Source organism: Lynx canadensis, chromosome E3 (genome assembly GCF_007474595.2).
Source record: "Lynx canadensis isolate LIC74 chromosome E3, mLynCan4.pri.v2, whole genome shotgun sequence".
NCBI lineage: Eukaryota > Metazoa > Chordata > Mammalia > Carnivora > Felidae > Lynx > Lynx canadensis.
The window spans coordinates 33,162,386-33,172,961 of NC_044318.1; the positions used below are offsets into that span (position 1 = coordinate 33,162,386).

The 10,576-nt window shown below is 44.7% G+C and overlaps 1 pseudogene; it reads right to left on the reverse strand.

The window, feature by feature from the left end:
* On the reverse strand, positions 1-10,270 carry LOC115503908 (annotated as a pseudogene).
* Positions 10,271-10,576: the final 306 nt, after the last annotated feature.

The window sequence follows — 10,576 nt, forward strand, 5'->3', positions numbered from 1 at the left end:
TCAGGCGCAGGAGCCATCCTGGGAGCGGGGAGGAGGGTCACGTACTGAAGATGGCACCCCAGCCTCAGGAAGGTGCCCGGTCCCTGTGGCCTTGAACTTCTCACCCCTGGAATTCTCACTTATTTCAGGCTAGTGGGTGAGAGGTGATTGACATTTAGGTTAGGCATCTTTCCCTGTGTTCACTGCCTCTTGCATTTGGTTCTGTTCATCTTTGTCTTTGTCCCTTTGCAGAAGTTCTGCGTTCATCGAAGGCATTCTCCCTTGGCGTGTCAGTCGTGTTGTAGCACCCTTCCAGACTGGTCATTTGTGTCTTGAGTTTGTGTTAATACCCCGTGAAGATTACTACATTTTGACTTTATAGCTTCTGAATTTTGCACATTAAAACACCCACCCCACTCCAGAGTTGTTAAAATGTTAATCCTTCTTGCCAGTGCTTTCAGAGTTTTATGGTTTTATGATAAAATCTTGGTTCCATGTGAAATTTCCTGTGAAGTAAGGACCTATCGAGATAAAGGTCTGGCTCTCCCCTCCCCCATCACCTCTCAGCACAAAACTACCTTGTCTCGGCTATTTTGAAATGCTACTTTCGTTAAGGGTTCAATTCCCGTTTGAATGTGGGTCTTTTTCTTGAATCTCTATTTCATGTGTGCACCTTCTCCGGTATGTAATTATTTTAGCTATTTTTCATTTTTCTTTTTTTCTTTTTAAAAAAAATTTTAATGTTTATTTTTGAGAGAGAGAGACAGCGCATCATGAGTAGAGGAAGAGCAGAAAGAGTCCGAGGAAGCTTCCAGGCTCCGGGCTGCAGAGCCCGCCTGACTCGGAGCTCGAACTCACGAACTGTTCAGACATTTAACGAACTGAGCCACTCAGGAGCCCCAGCAATTTTTCTTTATAAGTTGTTTTCCTATCTGCTAAAGCTACTGCCTCATCGCTCTTTTTCAAAACTCTCATATAACCACTAAGGTGGATAAGTGGGAGTCGGTGACAGTCACTCAGATTACCATGATGCCAGGGACTGTGCAGGGCCTCCTGAATACAGATCATATTCTAACAATAACCTCATTTTAGACAGCCCCCCTTTTCCTCTGCGATGTATTCCTGGAACCATTTGGTAGCAAAAGTCGAATTTCCTCTTAACAATTACTCGTGTCCAGAAACTCAACATCAAGTTACAGTTCTGATAAATATGTCATAAAAGCAGAACCAAAACTTAGGGTGGTCTTTAGGAATATAAAAGGGCAACATTATGCTTCAGGTCCTATGGCGTGGACATATGGGGACTCAAGACGATAATGTCACAGGTCTCCGCATGCTGTGAAGTCAACACAAAGCCCAGACCGTTCTGCCATCCTGTGCCATCCGAAAATAGCCCTCTCCGTGTCAAGAGGACAAATACAACATGAACAGGTGTGCTTCCCTTTTTGGAATTTAGGAGATTCGTGAGGAAGTCATGTGTAAGATCCAAGTTTCTTTTAAAATAAACTTTCCAGGGGCACCTGGGTGGCTCAGTCCATTGAGTTGAGCGTCCAACTTTGGCTCAGGTCATGGTCTCGCGGTTCATGAGTTGAAGCCCCACGTTAGCCGCGGAGCCTGCTTAGATCCTCTGTGCCCCTCTCTCTCTGCCCCTCTCCTGCTCACACACTCTCTCTCAAAAAATAAACGTTAAAAAAAAAAAAACTTTCCAGAGAAAATGAAAATGATTCCATTTCTTCTGGTAACTTTCCCAGAAACAAACAGAAGCATTCAGAAGAATTCCATTGTTCTTAACAGCTGCATAGGATTTTTTGGCTTTTCCTAAAAATGGCTAGTCTAATATTTAAAGGCTGAGGTAGGACAGTGGTTTTGAGTCCATGGAATTATTAAGAGAAATAGTCTCTCGAATCATGCCTTTCATCTTTGCTGCATAAATGCTTTCTATTGGGGTAGTGAACAAAATGAAATGTTTGGAAAAATATGGGCCCAGAAAAGATTAATTCCTCTAATAAGCCAGAATTTGGAAGAGGAAAACATGATATGATGTAAGTGTAAAAAAAAAAAGGAAACAAAAAACAAAACAAGACAAAGACAAAGGAAACAAATTGTATTAGCTGTACACAGTGACTTCCTTCCGAAGAGTACAGTTTGCGATGGGGGGTGAAGTGCAGATGGCTTTGCACAGGAGGAGCCCGACAGACCCCGCCCCAGCCAGGCAATGAAGGTCAACATCAAGTGATCAGGCTTGCTGATAGTATGTACCCTCCGGACGTGATGACAATGGCCCTTTACCTCCATCACGGTCTTTGTCCCCCAAACCCATAACTCCAATCTAATCAAGAGAAAACACCAGAAAAATCCCAGTGAGGACACTGTACCAAATACCTGATTCCTCAAAACTGCCAAGGTCATCAACACCATGGAAAGTCAGAAAAGCTGTCACATCCAAGAGAAACCTGAGAAATAACAATGAAATGTAATGTTGTATCCTGGGTGGGATCTTAGCAAAGAAGTAAAAGATATTAAGAGGAATCGAATGGATGTTTTAGAACTGAAAAATACAATAACCAAAATTAAAAACTCACTAAACAGTCTCAATAACAGGATTGAGGGACACAAGAATCAGTAAATGAAGATTGATTGATAGAAAGTACCCAAACTGAACAATAGAGAAAATGGACTGAAGAAAACAAACAAAAAACCACAGACTCTTTGGGACCTGTGGGACAATAAGAAAAGATCTACCATTCATGTCGTTGGAGTCCCAGAAGAAGAGAGAGGGGGCAGAAAAAATATTAGAAGAAATAATGGTTGTTATTTCCCCAAATTTGGCAAAAGAGAGAAACCTACAAATTTAAGAAATGAAAAGAGGACACAATCAAACTTTTGAAAACTCAAGACAAAAAATCTTGAAAGCAGCTATGATGTTTCTTGAAAGAAACAGTCTGTTACCTAACGGTATGACTCAAATGACAGCAGATTCCCCCCAAAAGCCGTGGAAGCCAGAAAGAAGTAACACAACATTTTCAAGTCCAAACGAAAAAGACCTGTCAACCCAGGATTCAATATCCAGCAAAAATATCCTTTAGGAATGAAGAGAAAAGACACTTACACTTGCAGGTGAAGGAGAACTAAGAAACCTACCCTAAAAGAATGAATAGAAGTTCTTCAAACTGAAAGGACATGATAGAAGAAGAAATGTGGAACATCAGGAATTAAGAAAGAACAATGATAATGGTAAAATGATGGGCAAACATAATAGATTATCCTTCTCTTGACTTTTTGAAATTCTGCTTAATAGGCAAGGCAACAAGCATAATAACATCATCACCTGATGCGGTTCTCATTGTATGCGAAAGAAATATGTAAGGCAATTATAAATGGGGGTGGGGGGTAAAAAGACCTAAATGGAGATAATATGGTTAAGTGTTTTCACACCAGTAGGCTGTTGTAGTAAGTTATGTATGTATAACACCCAGGGAAACCACTGCAAAAACTACCTTAGAAAGAGATTGTTGCGGGGCGCCTGGGTGGCGCAGTCGGTTAGGCGTCCGACTTCAGCCGGGTCACGATCTCGCGGTCCGTGAGTTCGAGCCCCGCGTCAGGCTCTGGGCTGATGGCTCGGAGCCTGGAGCCTGTTTCCGAGTCTGTGTCTCCCTCTCTCTCTGCCCCTCCCCCGTTCATGCTCTGTCTCTCTCTGTCCCAAAAAAAATAAATAAACGTTGAAAAAAAAAATTAAAAAAAAAAAAACAACACAATCCAACTATGTACTGTAGATAAGAAACTCACTTCAAATATAAAGATATATGTAGATTGAAAGTAAAAGGATAAAGATACACTATGCAAACACCAGTCAGTAGAAAGCAGTAGTGGCTATGTTAATGACAGATGAAGTAAACTTCAGAGCAATGAAAATTGCGAAGGATAGAGAAGGACATCACATACAGGTAAAAGGATCTATTCACCAAGAAGGCATAGCGGTCCTAAATGAGTGTGGACCAAACAACAGAATTCCAATATACATGAAGCAAAGTTGATAGAACTAAAAAGAGAAATAGGCCAATCCGGAATTATAGTTGAGGATTTTTAACACCACTGTCTCAACAGTAGACAGAATTACTAGTGAGAAAACCGGCAAGGATATAGAACAACACTGTCATTCAGAAGGACCTAATTGATATTTATAGAACCACTCCACCCAAGAACAGCGGAATACTCATTCTTTTCAAGTGCACCTGGGGCATTCACCAAGATAGACTATGTCCTGGGTCATAAAACAAATTTCAGCAAATTCAAAAGAATTGAAATCATACAGAGTGTGACCTTTGATCGCAATAGAATCAAACTAGAAATCAGTAACAGAAAGATAGCAGGATATTCTCCAACACATGGACACACACAATAATCCACGTGTCAAAGAGGAACTCTCAAAGGAATAAATCACATTGCACTGAAAATGGAACGTATCAAGATTTATGGGACATGGCCAAGGCAGTCGGAGAGGGACTTCTCTTCCAGAGAAGAGACCAGTGGTGAGGGTGATGTCCCACACCCAACATTCAACCCCAGTCTGCCAGTAGAAGTGGCTAGACACATAACCAGAGATACAGCAGGTCAGGACATACAACAAGATGGCACCAAGTCAATGGCCTCATGACGATACACACTGAGGAGGCCCAGCAGCACCATGATAACAGTGCTGGTAGGGGAGCAGCAAAAAGCCTGTGTCGGGTCTCGCCTGTCCCTCTTCCGGTACATCGTAGAGGAATCAGTCCCCTTTCTTCCAGACCCAACGCCTGCAGCAAAGCAATCTTCCCCCAATTCTGTTGTCCAGAAACCCTAACATAGAATATACTTATCCTCTCCAGAGCCACCCCACCCCTTAGGTCTGCCCCTCATCTTCGAAAGAAGAGAAGATCTGCAAACCTTCTACTAAGTAGATGACCTACTTAGTTCTACCCCTTGAGAAATTCCCAATTAATTCTTATCACCTCACCAGTGCCCAGAGGTCAGGAACCGGGCACCCGTGACCAGCATAGCACAGAGCAGACCAGGGTATGGATGGGAGAGGAGGGCATCCGCGTGGACGATCTTCCAGCCATTGTCACCCTGGTCAAAACCATCACCAGAACCTCCAGAGGTTACCTCCTCATCTAAGTTGTACCCAGTGAGGTCATTCCAAAGCACACGTGAGAATGACAGCCACAAGTGCCACCTGTGAGAACATGGGCACCCTGGAGTCGATGACAGACAGGCAGTAGATTTCCAGTGCTTGGGGGAAGAAGCCACCACCATCAACACCACGACCCTGCCACCCCCAACCTTCCACTGAAGTCTCAGACCAGCACACTCTGTAAGTGTGGATGAGGCCATCATCCAGCCAGGGTGTGGGACCTGAAACCCAACCCTGAGACATTGGCAAAATAATTCCATCTCCATGGATTCAATGTGAAAATCCAAAGGGATCTAGAGTCCTATCCTAGGGCCATGTGGCAGGAAGCCGCTGTCCTCCTTGTAGCCCACAAAGCCACCGATTGACAAGTCGTCCACCACAAATTCAAAGCATTGCAGCCTTGGTGGCCTGGCATAACTGCGTCACGTACAAAGGGCCAGCTAGGAGTCAGACAAGGCCTCCCTGGGCATAGGATGAGAGCAGAGTTTCTCAACCTTGGCACTACTGACATTTGGACCAGATCATTCTTTGTTCTGGACGGGGCTGTCTTGACATTGGTGGGATATTTAGCAGCGTCCCTGGCCTCTTCCCACTAGATGCCAGTAGCACTCCTCCAGTTGTGACCATCAAAAAAAGTCTCTAGGGACACCTGGGTGGCTCAGTCGGTTAAGCATCCAACTTTGGCTCAGGTCATGATCTCTCCATTCATGAGTTCAAGCCCCGCGTCGGATTCTGTACTGATGGCTCAGAGCCCAGAGCCTGTTTCAGATTCTGTGTCTCCCTCTCTCTCTGCCCCTCCCCTGCTCACACTCTGTTTTTTTTTTTTTCTCTCTCTCTCTCAAAAATAAATCAACATTAAAAAAAATTCTTTTAAGAGATAGGATTTAATCAAGAAAAAAGCATGACAAGGGAAGATTAGGCAGAGAGTAAAAAGCCAGTTAAGAAAGAGCCGAGAGGTAGGGATGGAAGGCAACAGAATTACGTGGGTGTGATGGTTGGGACCTTATTGCCAAAAGAGAAGCTTGGAGCCAGGAGCCCTGGGCTCTAATATCAGCTTTGCAATTTTCTGTCCACGTGGTCCTGAAACAGGCACTTCTGAGCAGCTATGTTTCTTTGTCAACGCCAATAATAACGCCTGCCCTGCCTGCCACACGGGGTCGTAGTTAGAAATCACGTCAAATAATTTCCATGAAGATGCTCTGAAAACAAAACCAAAAAGAAAAAAATATTGGCCATTCCCACAGACTCCAAAGAATAATAATAGGAGTAATAGGATAATAAGGGAACATGTAAACAACTCTACCTGTATAAATTCAACAACTTGGATGAAATGGACCAATTCCTTGAAAGCTACAAACTACCAAAATTGCTCAGTTATGAAATAGATGATTTTAGAAGTCTTATAACAATTTAAAAAACTGAATTCTTGGGGTGCCTGCATGGCTCAGTTGGCTAAGTGTCCAACTCCTGATTTCAGCTCAGATCATGATTTCACTGTTGTGGGATCGAGCCCCGAATCGGGCTCCATGCTGACAGCATGGATCCTGCTTGGGATTCTCTCTCTCCCTGGCTCTCTGCCCCTCTCCCACTTACATGTGTGCATGTACTCTCTCTCTCTCTCTCTCCCTCTCTCTCTCTGTCTCAAAATAAATAACATTTAAAAAATGGGGTGGCTGGGTGTTCCAGTAGGTTAAGGGTCTGACTTCTGCTCAGGTCATGATCTCAGCTTCATGAGTTCGAACCCCACATCGGGCTGTGTGCTGACAGCTCGGAGCCTGGAGCCTGCTTCGGATTCTGTGTCTCCCTCTCTCTCTGTCCCTCTCCCACTCCCACTTGGTCTCTCTCTCTCTCTCTCTCTCTCTCTGTCTCTCAAAAAATAAACATTAAAAAATGCTTTTTTAATTTAAAAAGCAAACAAACTTAATTCTTAGTTTTAAGAAAAACAACCCCCTGTCTCAGTGGTCTCACAGCTAGTCCCTGATGCACTGGCAGAACCCACGGGACCCCACATAAAGTTATACTTCAGGTTAAAATTTATTACAGCAAAGGATACAATGCAGGAACAGCAGGAAAAAGATATTTATAAGCAAAGCCTAGAGAGGTCAAATGTGTGCTTTCTTATCTCTCTGTGGGGACAGTAGCACAGGCACACCTTCTCCATGTGCAAACAGCAGGAACATATGTGAGATGTCCTGGCCCAGGGAATACAACCCGAGTCTTGGGGTCCAAAGTTCTTTTTAATAAACTTTTTTTTAACGTTTATTTATTTTTGAGAGAGAGACAGAGACAGAGGACAAGCGGGGGAGGGGCAGAGAGAGAGGGAGACACAGAATCCGAAACAGGCTCCAGGCTCCGAGCTGTCAGCACAGAGCCCGACGCGGGGCTCGAACTCACGAACTGTGAGATCGTGACTTGGGCCAAAGTCAGACACTTAACCGACTGAGCCACCCAGGCGCCCCAATCCTTGCATTTATTTTAAACATGCTGACAGCCTTTCTCTTCACCCTCTGCTTTGGGCATATGGAATAACATCTCACCGGCAGCTGTGCGAATGTTCCAGGAGTTTTGTTCTGAGTCTGCCCAAGGGTCATCACCATGGTTACACAGGTAAGTGAGAAATGAGTGACACAGAGCTGCTGTGTTCACTTTTACCTCACATTCTCAAAATTGAGAAAATTGAGTTTTGAGGAACCTTGGTCTAGACAAAAAGTTCTTAGACCTGACACCGAAAGCAGGATCCACCAAAGAAAATAATTGAAAGCTTTAAATTGTATCAAAATTAAAATTTTTGCTCCACAAAAGACCCTCTTAAGATGTTGAAAAGACTAGTTGCAGACTGGGACAAAACATTTGTAAGGCGCATATCTGGCCAAGGACTTGTATCTAGGAAATACTAAGAATTCAGCAATAAACAAACAAGCAAATAAAGCGCCCCAGATAATCCCGTTCAAAAATGGGCAAAATACATGAACAGGTGTTGCACCAGAGGTTATCAAATGTTCAACATCCTTAGCCATTAGGGAAATGCAAACAATGCGCTTAACCATTTATGGCCCGGCTAACACGAAAAATACTGGTAATAGCAAGTACTGGCGAGAATGCAGAGAAATCAGATCTCCTCTGTGTTTCCAAAGGGATATTCGCTCTTGCCAGATGCCTGGGGCGCCATCAAAACCAACACGGCTTGCAGCCAAATTCCTACCTGCGCACCACCCCTGAAGTGTGAATTCAGTGTTCTCTTCCTCAGGAAACCTGGGCTCGGTTTCCTGCCTTCCAGGAACCTTCCCCTGTGCCAAAAGAACGTGGGTTTAAGTCTGGTGTCACCTTACCCTGAGCATGCGTGTTGGGTCCCTTGGACTTAACGCTTTTCTGATCTTCTCAAGCTCGAGGCCTGTGAGCAGATCTATGGCTCCATTTTGCGGCAGCTCCCTGTGGAGTTGGCCAGTGCCTTCAGGGCAAAAGCAGTTCTGAGAGTTTATTCATACGCCAAAAACAAAGGCAGCTTCAACTAAACAGCTTCCGCGCAACCGAGGAAACCATCAACAAGATGAAAAGGCAATGTATGGAGGGAGAGAGATTGGAAATCATATTTCTGGTAAGGGGTTAACCTCCAAAATATGTAGGGAACTCCTAAAAGTCAACAGCAAAGAAACAACCCAGCGAAAAGTGGCAAAACGATCATTTGCAGCCACGTGGATGGAACTGGCAGGCATTATGTGACATGAGCCAGTCAGAGACAATTACCATATGACTTCACTCAATATATGTGGAATTTAAGAGACAAAACAGATGAAGGGAAGCAAAGGGAAAGGAAACCAAAGGAATATAAAAACAGGGAGGGGACAAAACGTAAGAGACTCATAAATTTGGAGAACAAACCGAGGGTTGCTGGATGGGGTGTGGGAGGAGGGATGGGCTGAATGGGGAAGGGGCACTGAGGAAGATGCTCGTTGGGAGGAGCACTGGGTGGTATACACAGGGGATGAACCACTTGGAAGCTACTCCTGAAGTCATTGTTGCACTATATGCTAACTTACTTAGATGTAAATTAAAAAATTAATTAATTAGTTAATTGATTAGTTAATTAAATTTTTAAAAGGCAAAGGGACCCGAATGGCCCTTTTTCCAACAGGACAGACATTGAAAAGGCACTCGGGGGGCGCCTGGGTGGCGCAGTCGGTTAAGCGTCCGACTTCAGCCAGGTCACGATCTCGCGGTCCGGGAGTTCGAGCCCCGCGTCAGGCTCTGGGCTGATGGCTCGGAGCCTGGAGCCTGTTTCCCTCTGTGTCTCCCTCTCTCTCTGCCCCTCCCCCGTTCATGCTCTGTCTCTCTCTGTCCCAAAAATAAATAAACGTTGAAAAAAAAAAATACTTTAAAAAAAAAAAAAAAAGAAAAGAAAAGGCACTCGGGGCACCTCAGTCGGTTAAGCGTCCGACCTCGGCTCAGGTCATGACCTCACGGTTCTCAAGTTCAAGCACCGCATCGGGCTCTGTGCTGACGGCTCGGCTCGGAGCCTGGAGCCTGCTTCGGATTCTGTGTCTCCCGCTCTCTGCCCCTCCCCCGCTCACACTCTGTCTCTCAAAAATAAGCGTTAAAAAATTTAAAAAATTTTAAAACGGCGCTCAACATTACTAATCATTAGGGAAATGCAAACCCCAACCATGTGAGACATCGCCTCACACCTGTTTGCATGGTTATTATCAAACAAGACAAGAGATAACAAGCATCAGCGAGGGTGGGGGGAAAGGAACCCTAGGCTCGCCTCCTTCTCCCCCTGCAGTCCAAAGGGGCAACTGCTTTCTTGCCCCTCTTGACGCTGATGCCTCTCAGATGCTCACGTCCGCACAGGGCAGGCTCCCGACTCTGAAGCCCGTCTGCCCCCAACTGTCCCTAAGTCAACCCTTCCCAGGACCGATGCAAGTCTCTTCGTTCCCTGCCGCCATCCTCCCCGGTGCGGCCAGAGTGATGTGGCTAAGATGTCAATCTGATGGTGCTCTTCTCCTGCCCACAGCTTTCGGTGGCTCCCCATGGCCTACGGGGTGAAGTCCTAGCTTCTTTAACTTACCACACGAGCCCCGCATCATCCGGACCCTGCTGCCTCTTTAGCCTCATCCCTGCCATTCCCCTATTTATGTAACGAGTCCTTGGTTTCATTTCTTTAGAAACCCTTTATGATTTCTCGAGCACCTATGTTTTTTCCCAGGCAGTATGCATTATTTCATTTGATCCTCAAAATAATATGAGGTGGTTATTATTTCCCATTTTATAGATGAAAAAACTGAGGCTAAGAGATGTCGAGAAGCTTGCTCGAGGTCATTTAGTTCTTAAGTACGGGATCTAGATCCAGGAGCACGGCTCCCAGGTCCCGTTCTTTATTTTTTTTTTAAGTTTTATTTATTTATTTTGAGAGAGAGAGAGAGAGAGAGA